Source organism: Marmota marmota, unplaced genomic scaffold (assembly GCF_001458135.2).
Source record: "Marmota marmota marmota unplaced genomic scaffold, marMar, whole genome shotgun sequence".
NCBI classification, from domain to species: Eukaryota; Metazoa; Chordata; class Mammalia; order Rodentia; family Sciuridae; genus Marmota; species Marmota marmota.
Genome location: NW_026000243.1, coordinates 6,674,670 through 6,686,630, shown reverse-complemented (window position 1 = coordinate 6,686,630; position 11,961 = coordinate 6,674,670). Strand labels below are relative to the sequence as shown.

At 39.2% G+C, this 11,961-nt stretch overlaps 1 pseudogene; it reads left to right on the top strand.

The window, feature by feature from the left end:
- Nucleotides 1-8,804: 8,804 nt before the first annotated feature.
- LOC107153588 lies at nt 8,805-9,364 on the top strand (annotated as a pseudogene).
- The last annotated feature ends 2,597 nt before the right edge of the window (nt 9,365-11,961 follow it).

Here is an 11,961-nt window from a genome sequence, read left to right as displayed (position 1 = left end):
ATCACATTCCAGTCAGAATGGCAATTATCAAGAATACAAGCCACAATAAATATTAGCTAGGATGGTGGGGGAAAAGGTACACTCATACATTGCTGGTAGAACTGCAAATTTGTGCAACTGTTCTGGAAAGCAGTATGGAGGTTCCTTAGAAAACTTGGAATGGAACCCCCATTTGACCCAGCTGTCCCACTTCTCAATTTTTACCCAAAGGACTTAAAATCAGCATTCTACAGTGATACAGCCATATCAATGTTCACAGCAGCTCAATTTACAATAACTAAAGTATGAAACCTACCTAGATGCCCTTCAACAGATGAATGGATAAAGAAAATGTGATATATACATACATACATATATGATATTATTCAGCCATAAAGAAGAATGAAATATTATGGCACTTGCTGCTAAGTATATGAAGCTGGAGAATATCACACTAGGTGAAATAAGATAATCCCAAAGAACCAAAGGCTGAATGTTTTCTCTGATATGCAGATGCTAATTCATAATAAGAGGGAGAGCTATGGAGGAATAGAGGTACTTTGGATTAGAAGGAGAGGAATGAAGTAAGGGGAAGAGGTATAGGGGTGAGAATGATTGTAGAATGAATCAGACATTATTACCCTATGTAGATATATGTTACATGACCTATGCAATTCTATATCATGTACAACCAGAAGAATGAGAAGTAATACTTCATTTATGTATGATGTGTCAAAATGCATTCTACTGTCATGTATAACTAATTAAAACAAACAAAAAATAAAATAATTGATCTCAGAAGTTAAGAGTAGAATGGTGGCTATGGAAGGCTGGGAAGAGGAGAGGGAGGGAAGGATGGAAAGAGGGTGTCAGTGGGTGCTTAGTAACATAGGAGCAATTGTTCTGGTGTGCTACTGTACAAGAGGGTGACTACAGATAAAAATAATGCACTGTGTATTTTAAAAAGCTGTAAGTAAGGGTTTTAGAAGTTTTTATCATAAAAATTATAAAGCCTGAGGATACAGATGTGTTTAACCTGATGTAAACATTGCACAATTTATACAAGTGTCAAAACATTGTTATTCCATTAATATGTACAATTTTTATGTACCAGCCATTTTTTTAAAAATTTAAGAGTATGTGAACTCTAAAATTGTCCTATTAACTTCTGAATGTCTTGCACCTAACATAATGAATGAGGCATAGTACTCAATATTGAATAACTGAGTAGTGAACACCACAGTGCATATGAGAAACAGTTGCTCACTGTGAACACAAGATAGCAGCATAGATCCAACTATGCAGTTCACTACGGGGACACTTCTGTTTCTAGTATTGAGCTTCCAGGATGGTTGACCAAAACCAGAAAATGCAGATCCCATTGGGAATCTATTTTGCAATTTTTAAAATGAAAAAATTAACAAGTGACATGAAGTTACTAAGTAAGGGGATCTGATAGCATTAATGAATTTATTCCAATCATCATAAATAGTATGAGGGCCTGGGACCAAAGAAGAATGATATGAAATTTTCTTTTCTCAAGATCCCAGAATCATGCCTGCCCCCCTACCTCCACCTAGGACTAAAAACACTCTCATAGCATATTTTTTAGACTCAACATACATAACATACCTTTCCCTCCTCTGTTTGTCTCCTCCGATGCTTCTCGGCTATCACTGTCAGAAAGTTTTGTACATATAAATGAAGAATAACTGTGATCTTAGTCATAGTCTCTGATGGCTGTTATTGACCCCACTCATCAGCCTATTGTCTCTGTGTTTCTATGACGTTTATCCAGAGCCCTTTCCCATCATTTTAAATAAATTGACACTTCTCTGAACAATCTCCTTGAGATTTGTACATGTCTCCTAATGTTACAATTGCCTTTTTAAGAGTATGTGAACTCTAAAATTGTCCTATTAACCTCTGAATGCCTTGCATCTAACATAATGAATGAGCATAGTGCTCAATATTGAATAACTGAGTAATGAACACCACAGTGTGTATGAGAAACAGTTGCCCACTGTGAACATTCCTCCCATGGCTTATGACCAACTTGGGTTCACCAAGACATGGACTCCATGTCTCACAACTGTCAAGTTCATATCAAACTTCAATTTGATTTCTTTGAAATATATTTCTAAAAACGATAACCCAGAAGAACTACATGCATATATTTACTAAAAAACATGTTCTAGAATATTCACGCTACTCTTATTACTAATGTCTCCAAACTGGAAACCACCCAAATGTCCAAGAGTAGAATGGAGGCACAGCTGTGGTATGCTCATTGAAGAAAATGCTATACAATAATGAATTAACAAGAACTACATAGAAGAAGGATGAGTTACACCAACATAATATTGACTTAAATAAGTCAGTCACAAAGAGACTGCAGAAAGTTCAAAGAACAGACAAAACCAGTATACCATGTTGAAACTCAGGATCACATTTACCCTGGGAGGATGAAGCATAACTGAAAGTGAGGATGGAGAAGGCTTCTGAGATGTGTGGTATCCTCTTTTTTTATCTGATTGCTGTTTTTGCAGGTATATTCACCGGGTGAAATTTATTAAGGTGTAAACAAATTTATGACAAAGTCCATTTCTCTAGGTATGTTTTATAAAACTTCCAGAAAAATAAGGAAAAAATATATTGTGATGTGTTGATTGGACTCCATTCTAGATTGTTTTGGAAATTGTAGTTTGAAGAGAGCTAGTGCTTAGAATATGTCCCGATCTATTACAATCCAAGGCCTGGATCCTAGTCAATCTTGAAAGAAATTGTAAAGTTAATTTTAAAAGAAGCTGTGTCCTGAAGTCCTTGTGTACTTAAGGGATGAAGAGCATTAGGGACCCAGTATCAGTACTGTCCTGAAACTCATCTGTTCTCTGGTCACCCTTTGGGAGAAATACCAGGCTTATGAATTCATCTTCAGAAACAGCGGGCCAGGTGGCCCACTGCCCTCCCTCTATTGTCATTTCTGCATTGTTCTGGGACTCTGGCCACACACACTTTCTTAAATAACTGCAGTTGTTAGCATCGTCCAGGAGACTATTTTGAAACACGGGCTTAGCTTGGTGATGTGCAGGACGAGGAAGAGCCCAGTTGTTGGCAGGGAGAACTAGGGCCATCAGGGAGCTGGGGGTGGGCAGGAAGTTATGAGGAATTTTTGGCTGCAGGAGGCTTGAACGGGTCCAGGGCTACCATGGCTTCTGACAAGGTTCAGTGCTGGTGTGGGGAATTGGGAAAGAAGGAGGAGAAAGGGTGGGGAGGAACCCATGCGGGTTGGAGGACATCTTAGAAGGGAAGTGTTACAGGGCTGTAGTCTTCCAGGAAGCCAAAGCTGCACTAAGACTGCAAACTCTGATTCTTGAGATCAAGTCAGAAATATTTCAGTCATGTCACTCAGATTAATAGACATCAATTTATTAAAAGGAAAAGAATAAGGGGACACTCTCAAGGGAGAGAGTGCTCCTCTCAGAGGAGAGGGACAGTGTGCCTCTCCTGCACTCCAATTTTATTGGGGATCCCAGAGAAACTTCCAGAAAGCCCTTCACAGATCCACTTCTTGACTTTTGACTGATAGCAGGATGACCTCAGACTTTGAAGTCCCTACGGCCATGGCAACTCTAGGTCACTTTTGCCCCCTGACCAGTTCTAATTGGTTTCTTAACTATAAGTTCTTACAGATTTTATAGTTAGGAGGAATTATCTTTATATTCCTAAGTTTTAGGATCTGGTCTGTGAAAAGCTTTATCAAAGTCTCCCATTCAGGATAAAACTTGGATTCCTCTTATCAACATTATTGTGGGCTTACCTTTCTCCTGTGAGTAACAGGCAGTTTGCTGAGGAATGTGACAAATCCTGTCCACTAAGGCCAGGCAGGGCTGCAGGTAAATTGCTTCTTGGACAAGAAAGCATGTGGGGGTCAACACAGTGGGCTTGTTTCATAGGATTATTCCCTTAACCTTGTGTTCTCACCATTCATGTCTGTCTGTTCTCTAACAGAAGAAATGGGTGAAAGGATAGGAGGTTGACTGGAGCTGGAAGAAGAGGCAGAAGAGAGAGGGACGAACAGGGGAAGGGTGGGTCAGCGAGGATGTGGATTGAGGCATGATGGTGTTTGGACACATTGTGTAAAGGGCAATTTCTATAGCCTGGAAGGACTTGGGGACAGCTTTTGGGAGCCTTCTGTGGGATGGCAAGTGGCAGCAAGGGGTGCGATGATTAACAGGCAGCCTGATGACATCCTGTCACCTTTAGCCACTTCATAGGGGTCAGATATTGTCACAGCCCCTTGGGCTATGGAGATACAGGAAACTCTCACAGGTGTAATGAAGGGGATGCTCAGATATGTTCTAAGGGACAAAAGTGGCACTCTCTTTTCAATTTTTATTGATTTCATAGGGCTATAGAAAAAGTATACCATGAGTTGAAAAACCCTGATTTCACTGGCTCTTGCAACACCACTATCTCACAGGGTCTCCAGAAGGGAAGTGTTACAGGGCTGGAGTCTTGGTGATGTGCAGGACGAGGAAGAGCACCAATCTGCACCAATTTTTTCTGGGGTCCCTGTGGGAGCATTTTCTGTACTTGTAGCATTTCCCACAGGAGTCCATCCATTGGTCTCTGGAGACCTCTCTCCTCACAATTACAGTTTAACAGAAAGGTTCTTAGGAAGGGATGCTGATGCTCCAGAATTCAACAAAGTTTAAGTGAACTACTGCCCCCGCCTTTTTTCTTTCTTTTATGCTCAGATTTCTCTAAGCTTTGTTCTTGGGTCATCTTGCAGTGTTTGATTTCTTTTATTCTTTTATGAGTTTTAGCCCAGAAAATTTCCTAGCAACACCTCACTCCCACTCCTGCAAAATGACGTCACTAGTCTTCCCACCAGTATGCCAGACTTTCAAGAGTCCCCACACAGGACCTGGGCTCAGTTTAAATGCAGGTTGCTGATTCATCTAGAAACCTGGCCTCATGCAGGAGCAGGCTAGCTTGTCTCTGGCCCTCCATTGTAATTTTTCTTGCTTCCTGTCCCTCTCCCTAGGCCTTTCTTTGCTAATGGAGTGTGCTAATCCCACCTCCTCCTCACCCCATAACTGAGAAAACTCTTGTTCTGTATTGCTGCTTCTCAGGAGTGCCATACTTTACTAAAGCCCAGGGGTGATGAAGTGCTTCCCTGAAGTTCCTACTAATAAGAAAATACAAAGGAGATGCTATATCCTTTCACCCTGGGCCCTACCTCCTTCCCAGATGGAAGAGTTCCTGCTTGTAGTGAACATGATCATCTGTGTAGAAATTCCCAGAAAGGCTGAGGCAGAAGGATCACAAGTTCAAGACTCACCTGGGAAACTTATTGATACCCTGTCTCCAAATAATGAATAAATAAATAAAAAGGACCGGGGAGTAGCTCAGTGGTAGAGTGACCTTGGGTTCAATCCCCAGTACCCCATCCGCCATAGACACACAAACATAAGGCAATCCCTAAGACTCTGAAAAATCACTCTTAGAACTAATAAGTGAATTTGACAAGGTTGTAAGATATAAGATTAATGTACATAAAAGCAGTTATATTTCCACATACCTGTGTATTAAGTTTCTTCCAAACAGAATCTATAAAAATATAAATTCATATATATATATGTATTTATATAGTTTTTTTGCAGACCTCTATGGATTTTCTACAGACCATATAAATGTATATATGTATATATATATATGTGTGTGCGTATGTCCAGGTGGGCCTTGAACTTGTGATCCTCCTGCCTCAGCCTTGCTGGGGATTTTTCTACATAGATGATCATACATACATACACACACACACACACACACACACACACAGCTGTCTCTCTGCAGTCATGGGTTCCACAAGGAATCAACCAAATATGGACCAAAAGTATTTGAAAAATAGCATCTGTACTGAATATGTACAGATGTTTTTTCTTGTCATTATTCTTGAAACAATATAGCATAATAGCTATTTATATGGCATTTACTTGTGCTAAGTATTAAAGTAATCTAGAGATGATTTAAAGCATATGGGAGGATATGTGTAGGTTATATGCAAATGCTATGCCTATTTATATAAGGGATTTGAACATCCACCTATTCTTTTTTTGTGTGGTTTCCAAGGAACTTATTTAATCAGAATTTTATAGGACTCTAGAAACCTGCAGTTCTAATAAAGCTTCAATTAAAAGTGTGATTTGGGGAAGCAATTTTAACCTTCATTTTGTGTCAGATCACATAATATGATAAAATTTAGTCATTTAATTAGATAAAAAATCTTTATACAAATTATTGATACCTAGATACAATTCGGTTTGGAAAATGAAATAAAATGAAATCATATGCATATAATTGAATGCATAAGATAAGTGTGCTAAATGAAAAGCTATACAACAATGACAAGCATTAAAGAATCAAATCCAAGTACAAAGGAAGACACTCATCTGAATTTCTATCTTTCCATTGAGCATCTTTTTGTTCTTTTCTTGTACATTATTGTGTATCCACATTTTCTGCATCTGATTGCATTCCTAAGTTTTATTGCATTTTTTGTGTGACATTCCCCACACAGGTATATATCATTGGCTGCTGCTTTTGGGGTTGAATGTCCTTCCTGGTGTCCATTCTTACCTATGTACTGCGTGGAGACTTACCTGTATTTCTACACAAAACCCCAATCGTTGTGCTGTTGAGCATCCACGTATTTTGAAATCTGCAGAGGTCCCTGGAACCATGCACATATCAAAGGATGGCTTTATGTGTGTGTGTTCAGATAGAGTGGGAGATAGAAAGTGAGAGAGATTTACTATAAGGAACTGGCTCATGTGATTGTGGGGCTGGCAAGTTCAAATTCTTCAGGGCACAGTAGTATGCTGGAGACCCAGGAAAGAGCTCATGTTGCAAATCAAGTCTGATGGCCATTGATTGGGAAGCAGAATTTCCTGTTCTGTAGGGAATCACTGTCTGTTTTCTCTTAAGGTCTTCAGCTGATGGGGTGAGGTCGATTCACATGGTGGAGGGTAATTTGCTTTACTCAAAATCTACTAATTTAAATGGTAATCACATCTACAAAATTCCTTCACAGAAACATCAAGACTAGAGTTTGATCCAAATCTGGGTACCATGGCTTAGCCAAGCTGATACATAAAATTAGCTATCACAACCTGCGATATATTATTGAAAAGCAAAACTATAAAACAATACCATTTAAAAAGCTTTAGGGCTGGGGTGGTAGCTCAGTGGTTGAACACTTGCCTAGCATGTGTGAGACACTAGGTTCTATCCTCAGCACCACATAAATGTAAATGAATAAGACAAAGGTAATGTATTCATCTACAACTAAAAAATATTTGTAAGAGTTAAAAAAAATTGATACTTATTTCATAGAAAGCTACAAAATGCTGATGAAAGAACTCAAAGGAGTCCTAAGTAAATACAGAGACATACTATGTCCAAGAATTGGAAGACTTAACATAAAAAAGTTATTGATTTTGCTAAAATATTGATGTATAGTATAGATTGAACACAATTCTTGTTGAAATATCATCAGGTCATTTTGTTGATATAGACAAGCTAATTTTAAAATTCATGTAGAAATGCACAAGTTCAGAAAAGCTAAAACAATTTTGAAAAATAAGAATAATGTAGAAATCATACCACCTAATTTTAAGACATACTATGACATGGTAACCAAGACAGTGTGATATTGGATAGGGACACACACAGATCAGTGGGATATAATAGAGACAATATATGATAAAAATGTTACACAAATATGGCCAATTTTTTTTTACAAAGGTGCAAAAACAATTCAATGGAGAAAGGATCAGGTTTTTAAGAAATGTTATTAGACAACTGGACATCTATAAAACAAACAAGCAAGAGTACATGGACTAAACTTCATAGCATATAAATGTGTTTTTTTGGGGGAGGGGCACCAGGGTTTGAATTTAGGGGCACCCAACCACTGAGCCACATCCCCAGCCCTTTCTGGTATTTTACTTAGAGACAGGGTCTCACTGAGTTGCGTAGAGCCTTGCTGTTGCTGAGGCTGGCTTTGAACTAGTGATCCTCCTGCCTCAGCCTCCTGAGCCACTGGGATTACAGGAATGCACCACTGTGCCCGGCAAAATTCGTAACCTATAAATAAGTGAACTCAATATGGACAATAGATATAAATGGAAAATGTAAACCTCTAAACTCTTATAGAAGAAAATATTTAGGATAAAACATTTTCTTGAGGTTAGGAAGAATTCTTAGACATGATACCAAAAGCATCATCCATGAAAGAAAACAAATGATGAATTGGTCTTCATCAAGTTTGATAACATTAACTCTGAAAGATGCTGTCAAGAGAATGAAAACACTAGACACAGCCTGGAAGAAAATATTTGCAAATCCCACTGGTTATAGGACTTTTATGCAGGACATACACATGGAAAAATAAAGACATAAGATGTTCTGAATCATTGAGCATTAGAGACTTGCCAATTAAAATCACAAGTATCTATTACAGCGGCTAAAATACCAAGACCTGGCAAGAATATGGAGCAACTGCAATTCTCATACATTATGACTGGGACTGAAAAACAGCACAGCCATTCTGGAAAGCATTCTTATAAAGTTAACATACATACATTTGTTATATAATTCAGCCATTCCATTCCCTAGAGAAATGAAAACTTACGCATGTGAGCGTAAGAAGCCTGGATATCAAAGTCTATTGATATTCTAGTCATCATTATCGCAAGCAAATGTCCTTCAGTAGGTGAGTGGAGCCTTTCCATCTGGTGGCAGCCATCAGGTAAGTCAAGATGGGGGCAAACAAGTCCACCCAGGAGCTATGGAGATAGAAGCAGTCAGATGTGATGTGCTTTCTTCTGAAGGTCTACTGCTGGCAGTATCACCAGCTCTCTGCACTCCACAGGGCTCCCCACCCCACCCAGCTGGATAAAGCATGCAGACTGGGATACAAGACCAATCAAGGTTATGTCATATATAGCATTTGTGTGCACTGTGGTGGCCACAAACACCAATCATGGTGTTAACCAGGATTAACCAGGATTCTTCAGTCTGTTGTTGAGGAGTGAGCTGGACACCGTTGTGGGGCTCTGAGAGTTTTGCATTCTATTGGTAAAGATTCCACATACAAATTATTTGAGGTTATCCTCATTGATCCATTTAACAAAGCTATCAGAAGAAATCTGGACACCCAGTGGATCACCAAACCAGTCCCCAAGCACAGGGAAATGCATGGGCTAACATATGCAGGCTGCAAGAGTCCTGGCCTTGGAAAGTTCACAAGTTCCGCCACACTATTGGTAGTTCTCCCTGTACAGCTTGGAGAAGGCATAATATTCTCCAGCTCCACTAATAACTGCTAATGAAAGCATGATGTTTGTGCTTTAAAGGAGAATAAAATTATGGCATTTTCCAGTAAATGGATAGAATTGGAGAATAGTATGCTAAGTGAAATAAGCCAATCCCCCCAAACCAAAGGCCAAATGTTTTCTCTGATAAGTGGATGCTAATTCACAATCAGGGGGGTGAATAGGGATGTTTTGGACTAGACAGACAGGAGTGAAGGGAGAGGAGAGGGAATGGGGATAGGAATGATAGTAGAATCAATTGGACATTATGACTCTATTTGCATATATGATTACATGATCTGTGTAACTCTACATCATGTATAACCAGATGAATGAGAAGTTATACCCTTTTATGTATGAGGTGTCAAAATGCATTCTACTGTTATGTATAACTAATTAGAACAAAAAAGTATGATATTTGTAAAGTTCATACTTAATAAACAACTTAGGACAGTCATGTCTGCTTAAAGGTGTTATTTATTTGTTAAAACTAGTGTGCAGATTATTTCATGAATGCTTTGTCAAATTATGGAAATTAAAGTGCAGTAATGTTTGAAGACAGTAAGTGATGGTGTGTCTTGTTTCTATTAAGATGAACTTTCTGTCTTGCTTTATCTTATTAGGGAATTACATGTCAGTGTTTAAAATATGCTATGTGGTATAATATGTGTCAAAATTCTTTAAAGGGGGAAAACAGGGAAATGGATGAATAAATTGTAGCATGTCCATACAAAAGAATACTACTAAGTAATAAAAAGGAATGTATTATTTATACGTGTAACAAAGAAGTATACTCCAAGGCATTATCCTGGGTGAAGGAAGCAGTCTTAGAAAGATAGGTACTGTATTTCTTATTTGTAGGTGATTTTCATGACATTTTTGAAAAGACAAAGTAGTGATGGAGACTAGACCAGGGGTTCCCAGGAGTTAGGGGAGGGGGAGGCTGTGATCATAAAGAGAGAGCAGGAGGGAAATTTTAGGGGGTACTATTTTGTATCCTGATTGTGGTAATGATTCCATAATTTTATACAGGTGTTAAAACTGTAGAAACTTTATACTAAAAGAGTAAATTTTATTGTGATGATTTAAAAAAATAAAATCAATAAAATGAGAGAGGATGGCAGTGGCTTCTGGAGTGGGACTCCAGTTCCTCCTCACAGGTGAGGCTGAAGACCTGTGACCTGTGCAGCAGCTCTCAAAATGCCCACCTGCCCTGCATGTCTTCCCTGAGTCTCAAGGATTTGATCTTGTTTCTTGAGGGGACAAGTGCATGGAGTACTGCATACATGGCATATGTTAAGGGCGTCTGAGTGGAAAACCACTCCCTGCTGCTAGGTGTGAGCCGCAAATCTCTTACCCCGCTTAACCCGTAGGCACAGCCTTGGGCGTGAGGCCATGTGTTGCAGTCCCGGCGCTTGCTCCACGGCCTGCTCCTCGATTGGTTGCTGCAAGGACAATTGGTCAGAAATTATATGGGTGGCTGCCTGTAATCTGCTTAGCTACTGCCTGAGTATATATACATGGCAACTGCACAATAAAATCAGACCCGCTTCCTGCTTGGTCTCCAGAGGTCTTCATTAGTGACTCTGTGGCCACACTCTCCTCTACTCTGTTCTGTGGATCTCCTCGCTGGACGAGAGAGAGAGTCCACACAGTTTCTTGCTTTAGATCCATTAGGACTGGACAGCAAGGCTTACATTTTGATTTTCATTCCCAGAAAAGACATTAACAATCTTTCTCTCTCAACTGATTGATCAGCATTCTTTCTGGTTGTGTTCTGCACACTGTGACAGTGGTGAGGTATAATTATTTGAGATATAATTTTTATCTAGTATAATACCTAGATCTTCAAAATACAGTTTGGTGAGCTTTGGAGGATGTAGGCAGTGGTATATTCATAAATGTTAAACAACGTTTTTTTTTTTTTTTCTGGTGGGATTTAAAAAAAAAAAAACAAGCCTGGCTTTGTACTGATTGCCAACTTCCAGGGTACAAACACTTCCACCACGATGGATTTCATGCTGCCAATGTGATGTCATCTGATTTTCATAGTTCTGAGAATTTGACCATTGGCTCTCTTGGTGGTGCTAATGGGCTGTGACGCACCACTGCCCATTATTTATGCTGGTGTGACCATCACCTAGACTGAGATTAAGGACATTTCCATCACCCCACATTTTCTATCGTCCCTTTGTAGGCAGTTTCCACTCACTAAGCAGTGCTAACAACTATTCTGATTTCTACCAATATAGATTAGATTTTCTTATTCTAGAACATCATAAAAATACGATATATGCATTTTTTTTCTATTTTTTTTCTCAGACTCGGGATTCACCCACACTGTTGTGCTTAGCTGTTTGTCCTTTTTATTCTCTGGGGTGCTTCACTGTATGGATTCACTGTGATCTGTTCTCCTGCTAATGGACTTTGTGTTCTTCCCAGTGTGGGGCTTTTCTGAGTAATCTAGACAGTGCTCAAGTAGTTATGGAAGAAAAGGTTCTTGTGTTCTTGGCAAAATGTTTTCTGGTGGAAAGGGGATGGATCCTGAAGCTTTAGGTTTCACTGGTGATGATGAAAGAGCATCTTTGAAAGTGTCTGGCAC